This window comes from Triturus cristatus, chromosome 4_1 (genome assembly GCF_964204655.1).
Source record: "Triturus cristatus chromosome 4_1, aTriCri1.1, whole genome shotgun sequence".
Classification (NCBI taxonomy): Eukaryota; Metazoa; Chordata; class Amphibia; order Caudata; family Salamandridae; genus Triturus; species Triturus cristatus.
The window spans coordinates 260,456,142-260,473,654 of record NC_140585.1 but is presented as its reverse complement, the minus strand read 5'-3'; positions in this window follow the sequence as shown (position 1 = coordinate 260,473,654).

Below are 17,513 nucleotides of genomic sequence, written 5' to 3'. Positions count from 1 at the left end.
TATACCCGCCATCGCATCCCTCGCACATCTGTTATATTGGGGGCTACCATCCGACCTGTCCAGCCCAGGTGTCAATGTAATATTAAAATCCCCACCCCATATGATGTGCATGGATCCTGTATTCAGTATCATACCCCACAACTTGGTGTAAAACGCAGGCGAGTCCACATTTGGCCCATAGCAGTTTACAATCGTAACCATATCAGTACCCAGCCTACCCCATAACAGTACAAATCTCCCCTCATCATCCGTGCGTTCACCTAACCGCACAAACGGCACCGTTTTTTTTAACAAAATCGCCGTACCTCTAGCGTACCCAGAATATGAGGAGAAGCTACGCACATCCGCCCATTTGCTCGCGAAAGTGTAAGTAGCCCGGGGACTAAGATGCGTTTCCTGCAGCAGTGCGATTTGCACCTGATGCTGTTCTAGATAGGCCACCACCCTCCGACACTTCCTCGCATCATTCAACCCACGGACATTCCAGGTCATGATCGTTTTTCTGGAGTTACGACCTTGTTCAGTCATCTTCAGTCGACCACCCAGGATCCAGATAGCCACCCACCTTCAAATGCATCTTCTGCCAAAGGGACCAATTATACCACACATGACCCCAGCGACATCCAGACATTGGGACCTCACAAGTACCCGTGGTAGTAGCGCTGTGCACTTCTAGCACCTCCCTGTTCCGTAGACCACCACCCCAGCACCCCGTCGATACACTCATCTCAGTATTTGAACTCCAAACATTCAAACCATTACTGCACCCCTTGTACCAACCCCCCTCCCACTGAAGCAATCCCCAGCCTGCCAGCATCGTACCCCCCCCCCTTCCCTCCCACATACACCCCGATAACTAGGGCTAAGACACCCCACAACCCCAAAACCATATTCTAGGGTAATTCCCATCGGGAAACATATCTAGGCGGCATCACTAATACCCCCCCCGCGACCGCAAGCCCAAACCACACAATGTGCAGCTCAGCCCGGCAATCAAGAGGGGCGTCCGGCGCTATAATCAGGGGCAACTGGGACTTGCCACCAGCAACCAGTGACATCAATAAGCCTGTAACAACGAAAAACCCCTGCACCGCAGCCGGAGTAGGGCCCGATACCGCAGGAGCCCCAGAAGCAGCCGACCATCGCACCACATTCTCAACCCCCCATCAAACCAAACCAATACAGAGAACAGTACAATGTCCTTCAACAATGATTTGCAATCTGAACTCTTGGGCAACACTCTACGCTCTACATTAGTACAGTATGCATACAAAGTACTCTCCACTCACGGTTCACCATCCACCAGCATCTCTTGACGGGGGTCCATAACGTCCTCCGCTCTAGCCCCCAGCCCATGAGTTCGTTTATGCTGCTTGAGAAAATCCTCCACCTGCTGTGGATTGGTGAAGAATTTCTGTCTCCCCTGGTACGTGACCCGCAGGCGCGCCGGGTAGAGCAATGCGTAGTCTATTTGCAGGTTTCGCAATTTTGCCTTGACTGAAAGGAATTTCCTACGTTCCTCTTGAACCAGTGGAGTGAAGTCCGGATACAGCGTGAAGGAGTTTCCATCATAGGACTTGTTCGCCTTCGCCGGTCTCCAGTATTTCCAATCGTGTCCACCACCGCTCCTCAGCCGAGTAGCACCGTACTATGCAACTAGCACGCCAGGTATTGCCTCTTCTGCACCCAGAGCTCGTCGCGCCGCTCCTCCCGCAATGCCTGGGGGGGAGGGGGAGAGGGGATCGACACCACTCGCCCCAATCCCTAGTTCCGAAATCTGCTCCGAGGCCCCCTCCAAAGTGCAAGCCTATGCCAAACCGAGTCCAGGCCGTAGAAGGAGCTCAGGTCCCGCATCCACTCCAGGGGAAGTGGGGGGGAGGAAGGAGGCACTCCTGCACAATCTTCCCCGGCAGTCCGTCGATCTGTCCCGCACTCCTCACCCAGCCAATCCGCGGCGACCCCAGGGGGCATCCCACGCCGTCACCGTGTTTTGCGGCCTTCCGCCATTTCCTCAGCCACGGCCTCGCCTATCAGCCCGATCCGGGACTTCAGTCCAGCGTCTTCAGCCTCTACGTCCGCCGCAGCCTGCAGCTCCTCTCTCTTCGGCCTCACAGCGACAAGGGCCCCCTACGGCAGCCCGCCCACTCCAGCCACCCTGCTGAGCCTCCGCATGCGATTACGGCACCCAGGTGTGCCCGTTAAGGATTAATAAACGGATTTTTGCCGCCGGACAGCGGGAGCCCTACGAGAAGGCGTCCATTCACTAGTGCGCCACCTAGCGTTCCCCAAAGAAGTACAATACTTAGGTCACAAAATTGAAAAAGGACTGAGAAAAGTAACTGCAGATAGAATCAAAATAATAAAAGGAATGAGAGCCCCAATGACACAAAGAGAAGTGAGAATGTTTCTTGGAATGATTGGATATTGTCGTCAGTGGATAAGTAACTTTTCCCTGATTGCAAAACCTTTGGTACGCTTGACAAGAAGTGATGTGAAAGTTCCCATTGAATTAAATAAAGAAGAGTTGACGGCTTTTAAACAATTGAGAGACAGTTTGTGTGAAGCACCAGAACTTGGCTTGCCTGACTATGAGAAAGAATTTGAGCTCTATAGCAGCGAAAGGAATGGATGTGCGCTTTCTGTGTTAATACAGAAACACGGAAAATTGAGGAGACCAATTGCATATTTTTCAGCTATATTAGACTGTGTAGCTGTAGCATTGCCTGGTTGTTTGAAAGCTGGAGCAGCTACTTGTAAGAGTCTGGAATTGTGATGGGATATCCTGTGAAAGTGTATGTACCCCACGATGTTGCAATCCTTTTAACAAGGAGCCGCGCTCAGTTCATGACGCATAGTTGTCTGACTAAATATGAGAAAGTCATCCTAGGTGCAACAAATGTGAGCCTTGTGAGATGTCTGAATGTGAATCCCTCAACGTTGTTGCCTGATGCTGAGAATGTGGAAGTCAGAGATGATGTGGATCATGACTGTTTGGAAGTGCTTGATTTTTGTACCAAACCACATCCTGACATAAAAGATGTACCTTTGACAGAAAGTGACTATGTGATGTTCGTGGATGGATCGTGTTTGAGAACAGATGAGGGAATTCTGAGTGCAGCATATGCAGTATGTACAGTAGCAGCTGTATTGGAAGCATCTTGCCTAAAAGGAGTAAAATCAGCCCAGGTTGCTGAACTTTTTGCATTAATGAGAGCATGTAAGTTGGGAAAGAATGTGAGAGTGACTGTGATAACCGATAGTCAATATGGCTTCGGTGTAGTGCATGACTTTGGGCAAATCTGGTCCCAAAGAGGGTCTTTGACATCAAGTGGAACTCCTATAAGGAATGCTGAAGTGGTTGGAAAATTGCTTGAGGCGATACAGCTGCCTAAGCAGTTAGCTGTGGTAAAATGTGCTGGCCATTCGAAGTCTAATGACTATATTTCAGCTAGCAACCAATTTGCCAATGATATGGCTCAGTATTGTGCACGCAATCAGAACTCTGTGAATCGGGGAAGAGAAAGAGAAATGAATTCATGTCCCTTGTTGTTTACTAACACTGTGAATACATGGGAAGAAGTGAGGCAGTTACAGGAAGAAGCAGGAGATGAGGAAATGAGACAGTGGGTAAAAGCAGGATGTGCACCACGGGAAACAGATCATGTGCGGGTTTATCGGGATGGAAGACCAGTCATGCCTGATAGCATGGTTTCTACCATGGCACGGAGGTATCATGGACAAGCACATGTAGGAAGAGATTGCTATGATCAGACTTTTCAAACAGACATGGTATAATGCAAAATTTAGACTTGTAGCTGAAAGCCTTTGTCAAAGATGCCTTAAATGTCAGCAATTCAATCCTGGAAGAAAAACAGTCGTAAGTCTGGGAACGATAGGTCGAGAAGGAGGGCCTTTCACCAGAATGCAAATTGACTTCATTGAAATGCCCCCCTGAAACAGGTTGAGGTATGTTCTAGTGATGGTCTGTCTGTTCTCTCGATGGGTGGAAGCATACCCAACAAGAAGAAGTGATGGAATTACAATAGCCAAGTAGACAAGTAGACTTGTTGAGAGAGTTCATTCCTAGGTTTGGTTTTCCAGTTACGATTGAGTCAGATAGAGGAAAACATTTCCATAATGAAATCATGAAATTAATTTGTGAAGCATTGAATGTACAACAGAAACTACATTGTGCCTATCGCCCAGAGGCTTCTGGTGTGGTGAAACAAGTAAATGGCACCATTAAAAACAGACTGGGAAAAATATGTTTTGCCACAGGTTTGAAATGGCCTGATGTCTTGCCTCTAGTACTCATGCCTATTAGATCTATTCCAGATAGGAATACAGGCTTGAGTCCCCACGAAATCGTGATGGGGAGAGCAATGCGACATGTTTTCATACCAGTCAACAAGCTATTGCCTATATCTGATGACTTGGTGTTGGATTATTGCAAGGGGTTGGCTGATTCCGTTCATTCTGTATTCCATCAGGTTGGTTCGGAGGCCACCACTCTTGAAAAGAAGCCAGCTCATGATCTGAGCCCAGGTGACTGGGTAAGAATAAAAGTGCACAGAAGAAGAAAAATTGTTTGGTTCCACGTTGGGGAAAACCACGTCAGGTGATTCTGACCACAACGACAGCTGTAAAATGTGCAGGAGTGAAAAACTGGCTTCATGCTAGTCACACCTTGCGAATTCCAAATCCAGTGGATAACAAAGAAGGAGAATACTTTGAAGAATCAGATACAAGTTCTGAATCAGATACAGAAGAAATAAGAACAAGACAAACTCCTGAAAGGGGGGAGTCAGAACCAAGTCCAGTTCTAGCACCAGAAAATCTTCCATTAAGAAGAAAATTGCAGATTTCTGACACCAGCTCAGAATCAGACACTGAACCAGTACAAGCACGTAAGGGTGAAAATAAAAACAGTGAAGAGACTGTCAGAGAAATTCTTGATAAAGAAGTTCCCAAAGAAAGGTCAAGAGAAATTCCACCTGAAATAACAGAAGTAGACGGTAAGGTACCAGATACAGAGAGAGAGGGAAAGATTGTCGCGGAAGACCCCCGAGGAGATGTAGGGAAACCATACATTCAGATAGAAGAAGGGACAGTTAGTCAGCAGGAAGATTGTGTGGAAGAACCACGAGGAGGGACAGAAGTAGGTAAGGGAAAAGAAGTGGTGGAAAGAAAGACTACTGAAAGTAAAGGTCAATTTGGAACTGAATCGGAGGACAGTGAGGAAGAAGTACCAGAAGGTCGAGTCCTGAGAAAAAGAGCATGGAGAACTGAGAGAAATGAAAAGGGACGTATGTTAAAAAGACCAGTAAGGGATGAAATTTTGCCAAACAGGATAAAGAGATTGAGATACAGATTGACACAAGTAAATTCATCTAGAGCTGAACAAGTGAATGATGTGTCTAGTTCAGAGAAACCAAAAGACATTGAACAGACACCATCAGAGGAGAGCAAAAAGACTAGAAAGTCCAACCAGAAGTATAAGTCACCAGAATGGTCATATGTGGCACTTCCTGAAGTACGTGAAGAGGCAGACAGCCAAGGAGATCTAGAGGTGACTGTACCAGAAGTGGTTGAGGAGGACGAAGAATCGGAAATCCTGAGAGTTATCTTGTCCGACATCGGGGAAGAGACGGATGTTCAGGAGATTCTGAATCAAGATTGTGAAAGAAAAGTGAAAGACGATTAAATGCCAAACTGAAGAGACAAAAAGTGCTCTAAAGGGAGAAAACAAAAATTCACCGAAAAAGACATAAACTGAAAGAACCAAGTAGGTGCTTAGAGCCTTGGGTTAGACAAAACAAGTTGTGAAGTAATAGAGGCTAAGTCAAAAGACACTGATCATTTTTCGAAATGGCAAACACAGAAAGTAGAAAATCTAAATGTGTATTCCTTAGAAGATGTTTCAAAATGTGTTGTTGTTGTGCAGGATTACTAATGCTTCTGTGAAGTGCGTTAGCTTTACTGGTTTCTTTTAAGATTACATTAGAAACAATAGAAGGACATAGTGAAAATAAGACTAATGTAGAAAAGATTCAAAAGATTTACCCCGACTAAATTAGATAGAAACTATTTACATAAAGATAGGTCTATAACTGACTTTTCTAACAATGATTTTTCAAAATTATTATACGAATATGTGAAGACGATGGATTTGAGGGATTGCTACGTCTGCATGCAGTTGCCTGCATCTGTATCTGAGGGAGTGACATACCATCACCTCCCAGTAACATATGGAATAACCTGTAGTGTATTAGCAAGTTTGTTCTATAAAATAGGGAGACTAGAATATTATTTTTCAGATGTAGATAACATATTTTCACAAATACCAGTAGTCAATAAACTAAATAAAGTAAAACCTGCAAAAGTGTTAGGTGAATTTGTCTTAGAAACTAAAGAATTAACATTAGAGTCAATATTTAGAAACAATCTAACTTGTAGTTTAAAGAAAGAGGAGAAAACTTTCTTAGATATGGTTGAAGAAAGGAGATTGAAAATGCAAAAGAAGGTACCTGAGGGAAAAGAAAAAAAGACAGCCTGGGATGTTGAAAGAGAAAAACATTTGAAAGGAGAAGCTAGTCCAAAAATGGCTTTAGATTAGCCTCAGAAAGGAAAGCTGTGTATTAGAAGAAATCAAACTGCATATGATAACTATTTTGTAGGTACAAGTGATTGCCATGATACTTATAGAATCATGGGTGGATGGGGATTTAAAGGAGGAAATGATCCGGTTTTTCCTGGATTACATTTTATCTGCGGGAACAAAGCTTATTATCGATTACCTGATCACTGGTATGGCACATGTTATCTAGGCCTGGTTTTCCCAAAGATATTTCATGTGGAAAGAGGAAAGGATGGTGCACATGAGATAGGTAGACAATTAACACGTAGAAGAAGAGAGTCTTAGTCAGAAATTGTAGGAGACATTTTTGGAGCACTGATACCAGCAGTGGGAATATCTCTGAATGCACATAAAATTAGAAAATTATCAACAGTAGTGGATCGCTTGTCAACAAGCACTGCTGGAGGACTTTTATTGGTAAATACTGAAATGGTTGCCATGCGAGCCATGGTAAAGCAAAATCGACTTGCCCTTGATATCATTTTGGCAAAAGAGGGTGGAGTCTGTGGAATGCTGAAAATTCAACATTGTTGTACTTACATTCCTGACGAAAGTCAAGGTTTGAAGACGTACATTAAGAATATAACTGATTTGCATGAGGAAATTGTTCCACTGGAGGTTGAAGGTATCTGGGAAAAGATTGAGAAAAAGATTTCTACTATTACGAACTTTTTACTAAAATTAGGTAGTACCTTTATTGGTAAAATTCTATTTCCAGTAACATGTGTGATTATTTTAGTATTAATTCTGAGATTAGGATGTCTATGTAGTAAAAGAAGAATAATACGAAATAACATAAAAAGAGAAATTGTAAAGAAAAGAGAAAAAGAAAGAAAAGAAAGAGAATTTGAAGAAGTAGAATTAGAAGAGTGGAAAGAGAATATGTATAGTAAAACAAGAAGAGACAGGTGAAACAGTAATGTGATCTAACAAATATTAAGAGAACTGAATTCATTTCTATTTACAAAAATTTTCAATTTTTAAGGTAATGTGGGGATGTTAAAAATCACCAAAGGGGGGATTGATGGAGCAGGTTGAACAACATTTTGTATACTTCCTCTATTTTGCATGAAAAGACTAACTATATAACCTACTGATTATAATTTGCTAACTGGTTTGTTGTATGATACTAATTTGACCTTTTGCATACACCTATTACACGTGGGAAATTGCTATATGCATGGCAAAGTAACTCAAATAACTAAAATACGTACGCATATTAATAGTAGTATATGTGGTAATTAGATATCGCATGATTTATGTTGCTTAACTGAAGTTATATTCCTGATTGGATCCTAAAGGTAAATATTATCGCTTTAAATGTTGCTATATGCTAGGAAAATACTAATACATAAAGGGATTAGTGAGGGTATAACATTCGAATCATCATGTCTTTGTATTAATTATTATTTTGTGTTTGTTTCGCTTAAGTTGACATTTGCGCCTACTCTAAAATGGAGTCGAAAATCGAGTTCAGAAGTGGCCACCGTCTCGTGAGTGCGAGGCCTACTGCGCAGACTCGGATGGCTCCGTGAACTTCCTAACGACCTGAGCACCCAATGTCCTCGGTCAAGGATAGGATCTTGGTGGACTGCCAAACTCCAGTCAGTAAAAACTGGTTTAAATGAACAATTGGATCATACAAGCAAACCTACAACAATGTTGCATAAGGACAAAATATACGCTACGGAAGTGAACCAGCAAAATCCATGAGAACTCAATTAAATAAAAATCTGACGTTTTCGATCAGCCAATCACAGACTTTCTCCGCTTAAAAAAGTTTCATGTTATCCCGAAATTTATTATAAAAAGAGTAGTAGAATAGGGAGGTAGTTCGCATTTTTCCATTTTTTCCTGATATTCGGCGGTTACTATGACTGCACACCCTCTTCGACCCCACAGGCGATGACAGATGCTTGCACGACTTCTGGTCCTTTGGAAATCTCTGGGACTGTAACGTGCTGAGCAAAGAACTTTTGGACCTTAAGCCTTGGCCTGCTTTATTTGGACAATTTAACGGCTAATTCGGTTATGCAGAGCCAAATGCATTAGAGAAAATACAGATAGCAAGAATAGGTAAATATAATGTCCTGAGATTTGAAATGATTAATCCAGAAATTCTAAAACTTTTGATGAAACAAATGCTAATATTAATTGCAAACAAAATTTAGATAAACAAATATTTGATTAACAGAAATTACGAGTTTGTGGTTTTTCGATGAAGAGAATAATGGATTCTGAGTCTTAAAATGTGTTTTAGCTGGTTCTAAATCACCATCAACCAATCCAACTAATTGGTCCGTCGACCAAGTGGGTGGAGTGCTTTGATGTTTGGGATTAGGAATCTATAGGTGGCGAATGTTAATGTATATTCTGTAAAATAACTTTTTCTTCCCTTTAGGTTATAAGGTACCCCCCCACACATGTCCAGCAGATTCATGCTCCTCCTGTGTGCAGAGACGAGTGCGTTAGTTAGTATGAATGTTGGTGTTATGGGCCCCACCAATGAATGCATGTGTGAATGAATAAGTGCGGTAACGGACCTGTGACGCAGGGAGGATCTGTAAATTTGCCCCCCTCCCCTTTCCGCTGGATCAGTGGCATTGGTGGTGGTGGTGGTGGTATTGGTGGTGGTATTGGTGGAGGTGGTGCTATTGATGGTGATGGTATTGGCGGTGGAGGTGGTGGTGGTGGTGGTGGTATTGGTGGTTGGTGTTGTTAATAAAACCGGCTTTTGAAAACAGCCCGTCAGGTGGTTTTAGTAGAGATGAAATGTAACACAGATGTGCTGTTGTCAGCTTCAGCCCAGTAGCACAGGATTATGTGCTACCTGGAATTCACATGAGTTAATTCGCTAATCTTTTCTAAATCCATTTTTCTTGAGGAGGGGTGTTACAGACACAAGATAATTACGGGTGCAAGTGATTGAAAGGAAGCACCGGTGCTTCGGGGGCGGCGTGTTGCCTAAAAAAATACAAGTGGTTTCAGCTGAAGCAGCGCATGTCCGGCCTGCAGTAAGAGAAACTCAATGAAGTAAATAGTGCTTATAGACTAAGCAACAGGTCCAGTGAAACAACCGAAGTAAAAGGGCCTGTCGCTATGGGAGGGTACAAATGAAGACAAGCCCATACTAAGGAGTGACTAACAAGCCTATTAACGAATCCGAAGGCAGCATTTACGAAAGACAATGACACAAGCCAATTAAAAATATGGGAGGAGAGTGGGCGCAGCTTCTCTCCCATATTCTACTACAGCCCTCTTGCTGTAGTAGAATTGCAAAGAGAGCAGTGCATGCACGCTGCTGCTAGGCTCGACCTAAATAGGGTGGCAGTAATAAAAATGAAAGTCAATCAATCAATCAGTGACACTTATAAAGCGCGCTACATACCCGTAGGGTCTCAAGGCGCTGGGGAGGGGGGGTGCCGCTACTGCTCGAACAGCCAGGTCTTCAGCTTCTTCCTGAAGGAGAGGTGGTCTTGGGTCAGGCGCAGGTCGGACGGGAGGGAGTTCCAGGTCTTGGCGGCCAGGTAGGAGAAGGACCTTCCTCCTGTAGTCGCTCTTCGGATGCGGGGGACGGCGGCGAGGGCGTGGTTGGCTGATCGGAGGTGGCGTTTGGGAGCGTAGAAGTTGACTCGGCTGTTGAGGTAGCTCGGGCCTTGGTCGTGTAGGGCTTTGTGTGCGTGGGTGAGGAGGCGGAAGGTGATTCTCTTGTTGATGGGGAGCCAGTGAAGGTCTCTCAGATGACCGGAGATGTGGCTGGATCGTGGGATGTCGAGGATGAGTCTGGCTGAGGCGTTTTGGATCCGCTGGAGTCTCTTCTGGAGCTTGGCGGTGGTCCCGGCGTAGAGGGCGTTGCCGTAGTCCAGTCGGCTGGTGACGAGGGCCTGGGTGACGGTCTTCCTGGTCTCTGAGGGGATCCACCAAAAGATCTTTCGTAGCATGCGTAGGATGTTGAAGCACGCCGAGGAGACGCTGTTGACTTGCCTGGTCATGGAGAGGGAGGAGTCCAGGATGAAGCCCAGGTTTCGTGCATGGTCTGTCGGTTTGGGCGCGGTGCCCAGGGCGGGAGGCCACCAGGAGTCGTCCCAGGCGGAGGGTGAAGAGCCCAGGATGAGGACCTCCGTCTTGTCCGAGTTCAGTTTCAGGCGGCTGGTCGTCATCCACTCGGCTACCTCTTTCATCCCTTCGTGCAGGTTGGCTCTGGCGGCGGCGGGGTTGTTGGTCAGGGAGAGGATCAGCTGGGTGTCGTCGGCGTAGGAGATGATGCTGAGGTGGTGTTTGCGTACGATGGCCGCGAGGGGGCTCATGTAGACGTTGAAGAGGGTGGGGCTCAGTGATGATCCTTGGGGGACGCCGCAGATGACTTCGGAGGCCTCTGACTTGTACGGTGGTAGGCGGACTCGCTGTGTTCTTCCGTCGAGGAAGGAGATGATCCATTCCAGCGCCTTGTCCTGGATACCGATGTTGCTGAGGCGCCGTGTTAGGGTGCGGTGGCAGACCGTGTCGAATGCCGCGGAGAGGTCTAGGAGGATGAGGGCCGCTGTTTCTCCCTTGTCCATCAGGGCTCGGATGTCATCGGTGGCGGCGATGAGGGCGGTCTCGGTGCTGTGTTTGGCTCGGAAGCCGGACTGTGAGGGGTCGAGGGATCCGTTCGTCTCGAGGAAGGCGGCCATCTGCTTGTTGACGGTCTTCTCGATGACTTTGGCTGGAAACGGTAGAAGCGAGATGGGGCGGTAATTCTTGAGGTCGGTGGGGTCCGCTGTTGGTTTCTTGAGTAGAGCGCTGAGTTCGGCGTGTTTCCAGCTTTCGGGGAAGATGGCGGTGTCGAAGGATGTGTTGATGATGTCTCGCAGGTGGGGTGCGATGACAGCGTCGGCCTTGTTGAAGACGTGGTGAGGGCAGGGGTCGGTTGGTGATCCGGAGTGGATGGAGTTCATCGTGCGGATGGTGTCTTCTGTGCTGATCGGGGTCCAGGCGTGGAGGGTGGTGGTGGGGGGGGGTGGCAGGTCGGTCGTGGTGTGCGTTGGTTGGTTGTTGAAACTGCTGTGTATGTCCGTGATCTTGTTGTGGAAGTATGAGGCGAGGGAGTTGCAGAGGTCTTGCGATGGGGTGATGTCGTTGTTTCCTGCGCTGGGGTTGGAAAGCTCTTTCACGATGTTGAAGAGTTCCTTGCTGTTGTGTGCGTTGTTGTCCAACCGGTCCTTGAATGTTGTTCTCTTGGCGGCGCGGATCAGCTGGTGGTGTTTCCGGGTGGCCAGTTTGTAGGAGGTCCTGTTGTCCGGTGTCGGGTCCTTTTTCCAGACTTTCTCGAGGGCTCGGCAGTTCTTCTTGGAGCTCTTGAGTTCGTCGGTGAACCATGGGGCCTTCTTGCTGGCGGGTCTGCTGGGCGGGGTCCTCAGTGGGGCGAGCTCGTCCGCGCAGGTGGTGATCCACTTCGTGAGGTTGTCGGCGGCCTGGCTGGGGTTCGCTGAGCTGGCAGGAGGGTGTTGGCTCAGGGAGGTGGCGAGCTGGTCTGCTGTGATCTTGTTCCAGCTTCTGCGGGCGGTGTGTTGCTGGTGTTGGTGGGTCGTCGTTCTCTTGAAGGTGAAGTGGACGCAGCTGTGGTCCGTCCATTGAAGCTCTGTGGCGTGGCTGAAGTTGATGTCTGTGCTGGATGAGAAGACGGCGTCGAGTGTGTGTCCGGCGAGGTGGGTGGGGGTGGACACCAGTTGCTTGAGTCCCAGGTTGGCGAGGTTGTCGAGCAGGGTGCTGGTGTTGTGGTCGTTGTTGTTCTCCAGGTGGAAGTTCAGGTCCCCCAGGAGGATGTAGTCGGCGGAGGGGAGGGCATGCGGGCTGACGAAGTCGGCGATGTCCTCGCTGAATTGCGTGCGTGGTCCAGGGGGTCGGTAGATCAGGGTGCCTCTGAGGGTGGTGTTCGGGTTGGTGTGGATCTGGAAGTGCAGGTGTTCGGCGCTGGTCAGGGTGTTGTCGGTGCTGGTCGTGAGACGGATGGTGTTCCTGTGGATGATGGCGATGCCTCCTCCCATCTGGTTGGCGTTGCGGTCCCTCCGGATGATCTTGTAGCCCTCTGGGATGGCGATGGCGATGTCGGGAGCTGAAGAGGCGTTCATCCAGGTCTCCGTGAGGAAGGCAACGTCAGGGGCTGTGGCGTCTAGGAGGTTCCAGAGTTCGATGGCGTGTCTGTGGACGGAGCGGGTGTTGAGCAGGATGCACTTGAGGTGGGTGCTGCTGGAGTTCGACTTGTCGGGTGCTGGTGCGGGGCTGGTCCGGATGCAGGAGAACTTGCAGGCGTGGCAGCTGAAAGGTCCGTGGGTGTGTCGTGGTGTGGCTTGATGGCATTCTGGGAGTCGGCCGGTGTTGAGTGCGATGAGGGTGGCGGCGGAGTACGTCAGGCGGGTCGGTCGGGCTCTTCGGGGGCCAGGGGGCCTGGCGCTGGTCGCGATCCGGTCGCGGACGGGCGCAGACGGGCTTACCTTTGGCGCGCCTTCGGCGCACAATCGGCGCGCCCGCTGCGCGTGACCGCTGCGCGTTCGCACGGTCGCCATTTAAGGCGAAGTGCGCGGGTGGGCGGGGCAGCTGGGAGGCGGGAGCGGGGAGGGTTACAGAAGAAAAAGGGGCGGGGACAAGCGGCGGTGGCGGGAAGGGAGGGCGGGGGGTGGCGCGGTAGGCGGGCAACAAGGAAGGAGAGCGCACACTTTAAAATACAAACAGGCAAAAATAAACGACAAAAAACGGGCAAAACAGAGAAAAACACAGATCGGCAAGACAAGCACAAATGCTTGGCAAAACCTGGAAAAAAGCGGCAAAAGCACTCGCAGCGGCGGCAGCCGGCAAACGAGGCTCAACGAGGCAGCAGGGCAGGCAAGGGGCACACGCAGCAGCTGGTGGCCGTGCGGCGCGGGGGTGTCCCACAAGTGGGTCACACTCACCTGCGTCGCACGGTCGCCATTTAAGGCCAAGTGCGCGGGTGGGCGGGGCAGCTGGGAGGCGGGAGCGGGGAGGGTTACAGAAGAAAAAGGGGCGGGGACAAGCGGCGGTGGCGGGAAGGGAGGGCGGGGGGTGGCGCGGTAGGCGGGCAACAAGGAAGGAGAGCGCACACTTTAAAATACAAACAGGCAAAAATAAACGACAAAAAACGGGCAAAACAGAGAAAAACACAGATCGGCAAGACAAGCACAAATGCTTGACAAAACCTGGAAAAAAGCGGCAAAAGCACTCGCAGCGGCGGCAGCCGGCAAACGAGGCTCAACGAGGCAGCAGGGCAGGCAAGGGGCACACGCAGCAGCTGGTGGCCGTGCGGCGCGGGGGTGTCCCACAAGTGGGTCACACTCACCTGCGTCGCACGGTCGCCATTTAAGGCCAAGTGCGCGGGTGGGCGGGGCAGCTGGGAGGCGGGAGCGGGGAGGGTTACAGAAGAAAAAGGGGCGGGGACAAGCGGCGGTGGCGGGAAGGGAGGGCGGAGGGTGGCGCGGTAGGCGGGCAACAAGGAAGGAGAGCGCACACTTTAAAATACAAACAGGCAAAAATAAACGACAAAAAACGGGCAAAACAGAGAAAAACACAGATCGGCAAGACAAGCACAAATGCTTGGCAAAACCTGGAAAAAAGCGGCAAAAGCACTCGCAGCGGCGGCAGCCGGCAAACGAGGCTCAACGAGGCAGCAGGGCAGGCAAGGGGCACACGCAGCAGCTGGTGGCCGTGCGGCGCGGGGGTGTCCCACAAGTGATGTACATCTGGCTCAATTGCAAAAGAAAAGTATGGAATACAACATTTATCAGAAAATCCAGAGAGACTTTGAGAAAGACAATAAAAAGGTTGTTGTTTTAGATGTGGGGAGTTTACCAACTACATTGACTGCATTGGATGGAATGCTATGTATAAGACATGGAATGAAAGGTCATGTTAGTAAATGTTGTAGGTGTACTGGTTCAAAAAAACACAATTCAGGACATTACTTGTGATGAGGATGCGAGTTGTGATTAAATAATTTTGCAAGTGAAAGAAGGTACATGTGTGGTCCCATGTCATCTGAGCTTCCGGTGCTGTGGTGGGAGGTTCACAGGGTGAGCTCCAGCCAGAGTCCCCTATTCAATGCCATCCTGCAGGCTATAAGGGCTTGGAGAGCACCAGTGCTCCAATGGATCCCCTCTGGTCCTCCCAGTGCTGAGCGCCGTGTCCAGAAAACGAAAATCACTGATTTTGGCAGTCAGCGGCCGATGGCCTCAGAGGCGTGTATGGCGCCCAAGATGGCAGAGGAGGGCTGTGACTAGCAGCCGAACAAGACCCATCACACCGGAGGCCTTCTGCCGAGAGAGGCCCAGAGCCTGAGACTAGCGGCAGGAGCGGTAGAGTAGCGGGAGAGCCCCTCAAGGGGTGCCTCAAGGAGAGACCCTGCGGCATGGAGGTCAGGACCTAGTGGCACTGTGGGTGCTTGAGCCCGGTGGGAAGCCTGACTTTGTGGCACAAGCTCAAGAACAGCCCAGGATCCAGCATGCCACCTCCCCCCACCACCACCCGGCATTCTACCCCTACGGCCATCACCAGCTTGGGGATCCCTCCAGGCCCAAGATCACTGCCTGTGAGTGCAACAGCACCCTGATGGCATGGCTGCGAGCACCACAACAATGGTGAGAAGATATGTAAATATGTAATATATAATTGTCCAACGCTAATCACTTCAACTCTTCTTAAATGTAATCTTGAGCGAATTTGCAACTTGTATAAATGGAACACTAACCACTAGTATCTGTCGTAGGCTTATGTACTTACTATCATTCTAATGTAATTTTAGAGTTTATCTGTTTGTATCTGTTATGTAATTCATGTACTCTGAAGTCCTTATGTAATGTAACTGGTTCTATTGTAAAGCACTGACACCTTTGGGTAAAATTCACGCTATATAAAAACACATAAATAAATAATAAATAAATAATAGAAATTGAGGGTGCTTTTTTGAGCATGTCATTTGATTCTGGGACAAAAATAACATTGATACCCAAAGAAGTATATGAGAAAGAGTGGAAAGTAAGGATGTGCTGCACAAACCAGACATTTGTCCCAAAGGATATGGGGGTGAGCCTATCAAATTGTTAGGCTACTTTATGGGGAGTATCAATTTCAAGGATAGATTTATTGTGGGACAAATCCACCTATGTCTCAGTAAGGGCTGATTCTCTGATTAGTTGTGTTCATCAAAATTATTTAATGGTCTATATTGACCCTAGTGAGACCCCAGTGACAAGACTGAAATACTCTACACATATCTATGAAGTTGGTAATGGCGCAACTAATATACCGAACTATGTGCATACTTTTCCTGAGGTTTTCCAAGGAAAGTTAGGCTGTTTGAAAGAATATATTCACAAGATAATTAAGGGGGTAGTACAAGTTGTGAGTAAAGTAAGAGGTGTGTCTATACTGGTCAAAGACAAGATGAGTATTGAATAGAAAAAAGATGAAGGAGGGTGGCATTATTGTAGAAGTGGAAGCCACAGAATGGCTCACTCCTGTCGTAATGGCACATAAAGCATACAGTGAAGTCAGGTTATGTGTGGGCTTGCATGCGTTGAACAAATTATATTTGTTGACCACTATCCATTACCCAACATAACTGAGATGTTGTCTATGTTAAGAGGGGCACGGTGCTTTTCGTCCATTGATCTCACTTCTGCATACCGCCAGGTGAGATTACATTAGGACTCTCAAGATTTGACAGCATTGGTCACGCCGTTTGGTACCTTCAAATTATTGAGAATGACGTTTGGTCCCATTTCTGCAGCTGTTGTATTCCAGAGGGTGATGGAGAATGTTTTTAGAGGTGTTACTGGAGTCAAAATATACCAGGATGATGTGCTGGTATTTGGAGAAAATGCTGAAGAACCTAATGAATGCTTGTGTAAAGTACAGAAAGAGTGTTGTTTGACTTTAAAGGCAAAAAAATGTAGATTCAATCTTAGCGAGATTGACTACTTGGGAAATAAGATAACACTTGGAGAATTGAGCCAAAGACTGCATTAGTTGACATGATTAAAAACATGCCAGGTCTGACATCAAAAGAAGAGGTTGTCAAATTCTTAGAAATGTATGAATATTATAGCAACTGTATCCCAAATTGTGCAGAGAAAACAAAGAACATGAGGCAGTTGTAAAAAAAAGGGACATCATTTCAATGGGGTGCTGAGTGTGAGATGTAATTTACTGCAATGAATGCGAGTTGGAAAAATGCCTCTAGTTTGCAAAGTTTCAAACTGGGACATGAAACGATTATTGTGTCCGATGCCAGTGCTAAAGCGCTCGTGGCGGTTATCCTACAGAAGCATGATGGAGCGGAGTGTACCATTTTGTTTATTTCTATAGGGCTTAAAGGGACAGAGCTAAACTATTCAGTTATAGTGAAGGAAGCACTAACTGTACATTGGGGCATGCAGAAAATAAGGAAATTCTTATGGGGCAGCAGATTTAAGATTAAAACTGATCATAAACCCCTAAAAGAAATTTTGAGAGGAAAGGACTCAATACCATATCAGGAAGGATAAGACGGTGGGTTGTGTCTCCGCAAGAATTTCTATTTGACTTGAAGAATGTGCCAGGAGTAAATAACTATTTGGCAGACTGCTATTCTCACCTGGTACAGTCAAAGGAGAAGACTGAAATGGAAGATGAGGATGCTGAGGATGAGGATTTCAAAGTGTGTCTGATTAGAAAATGCATAATAAATGAAGAGGAGTAGATGATTAAAATGAGTAAGGACAGTGTTTTACAGCAGGTGGTGAAGAATCTCAAGGCTGGCAAGGAGAAAGGAAGCAAAGATCAAGTTCAATAAAGTGGATTTTGGAGAGTCAAGGATGAGCTGTCATTCCAGGGTGAATTGTTGGAA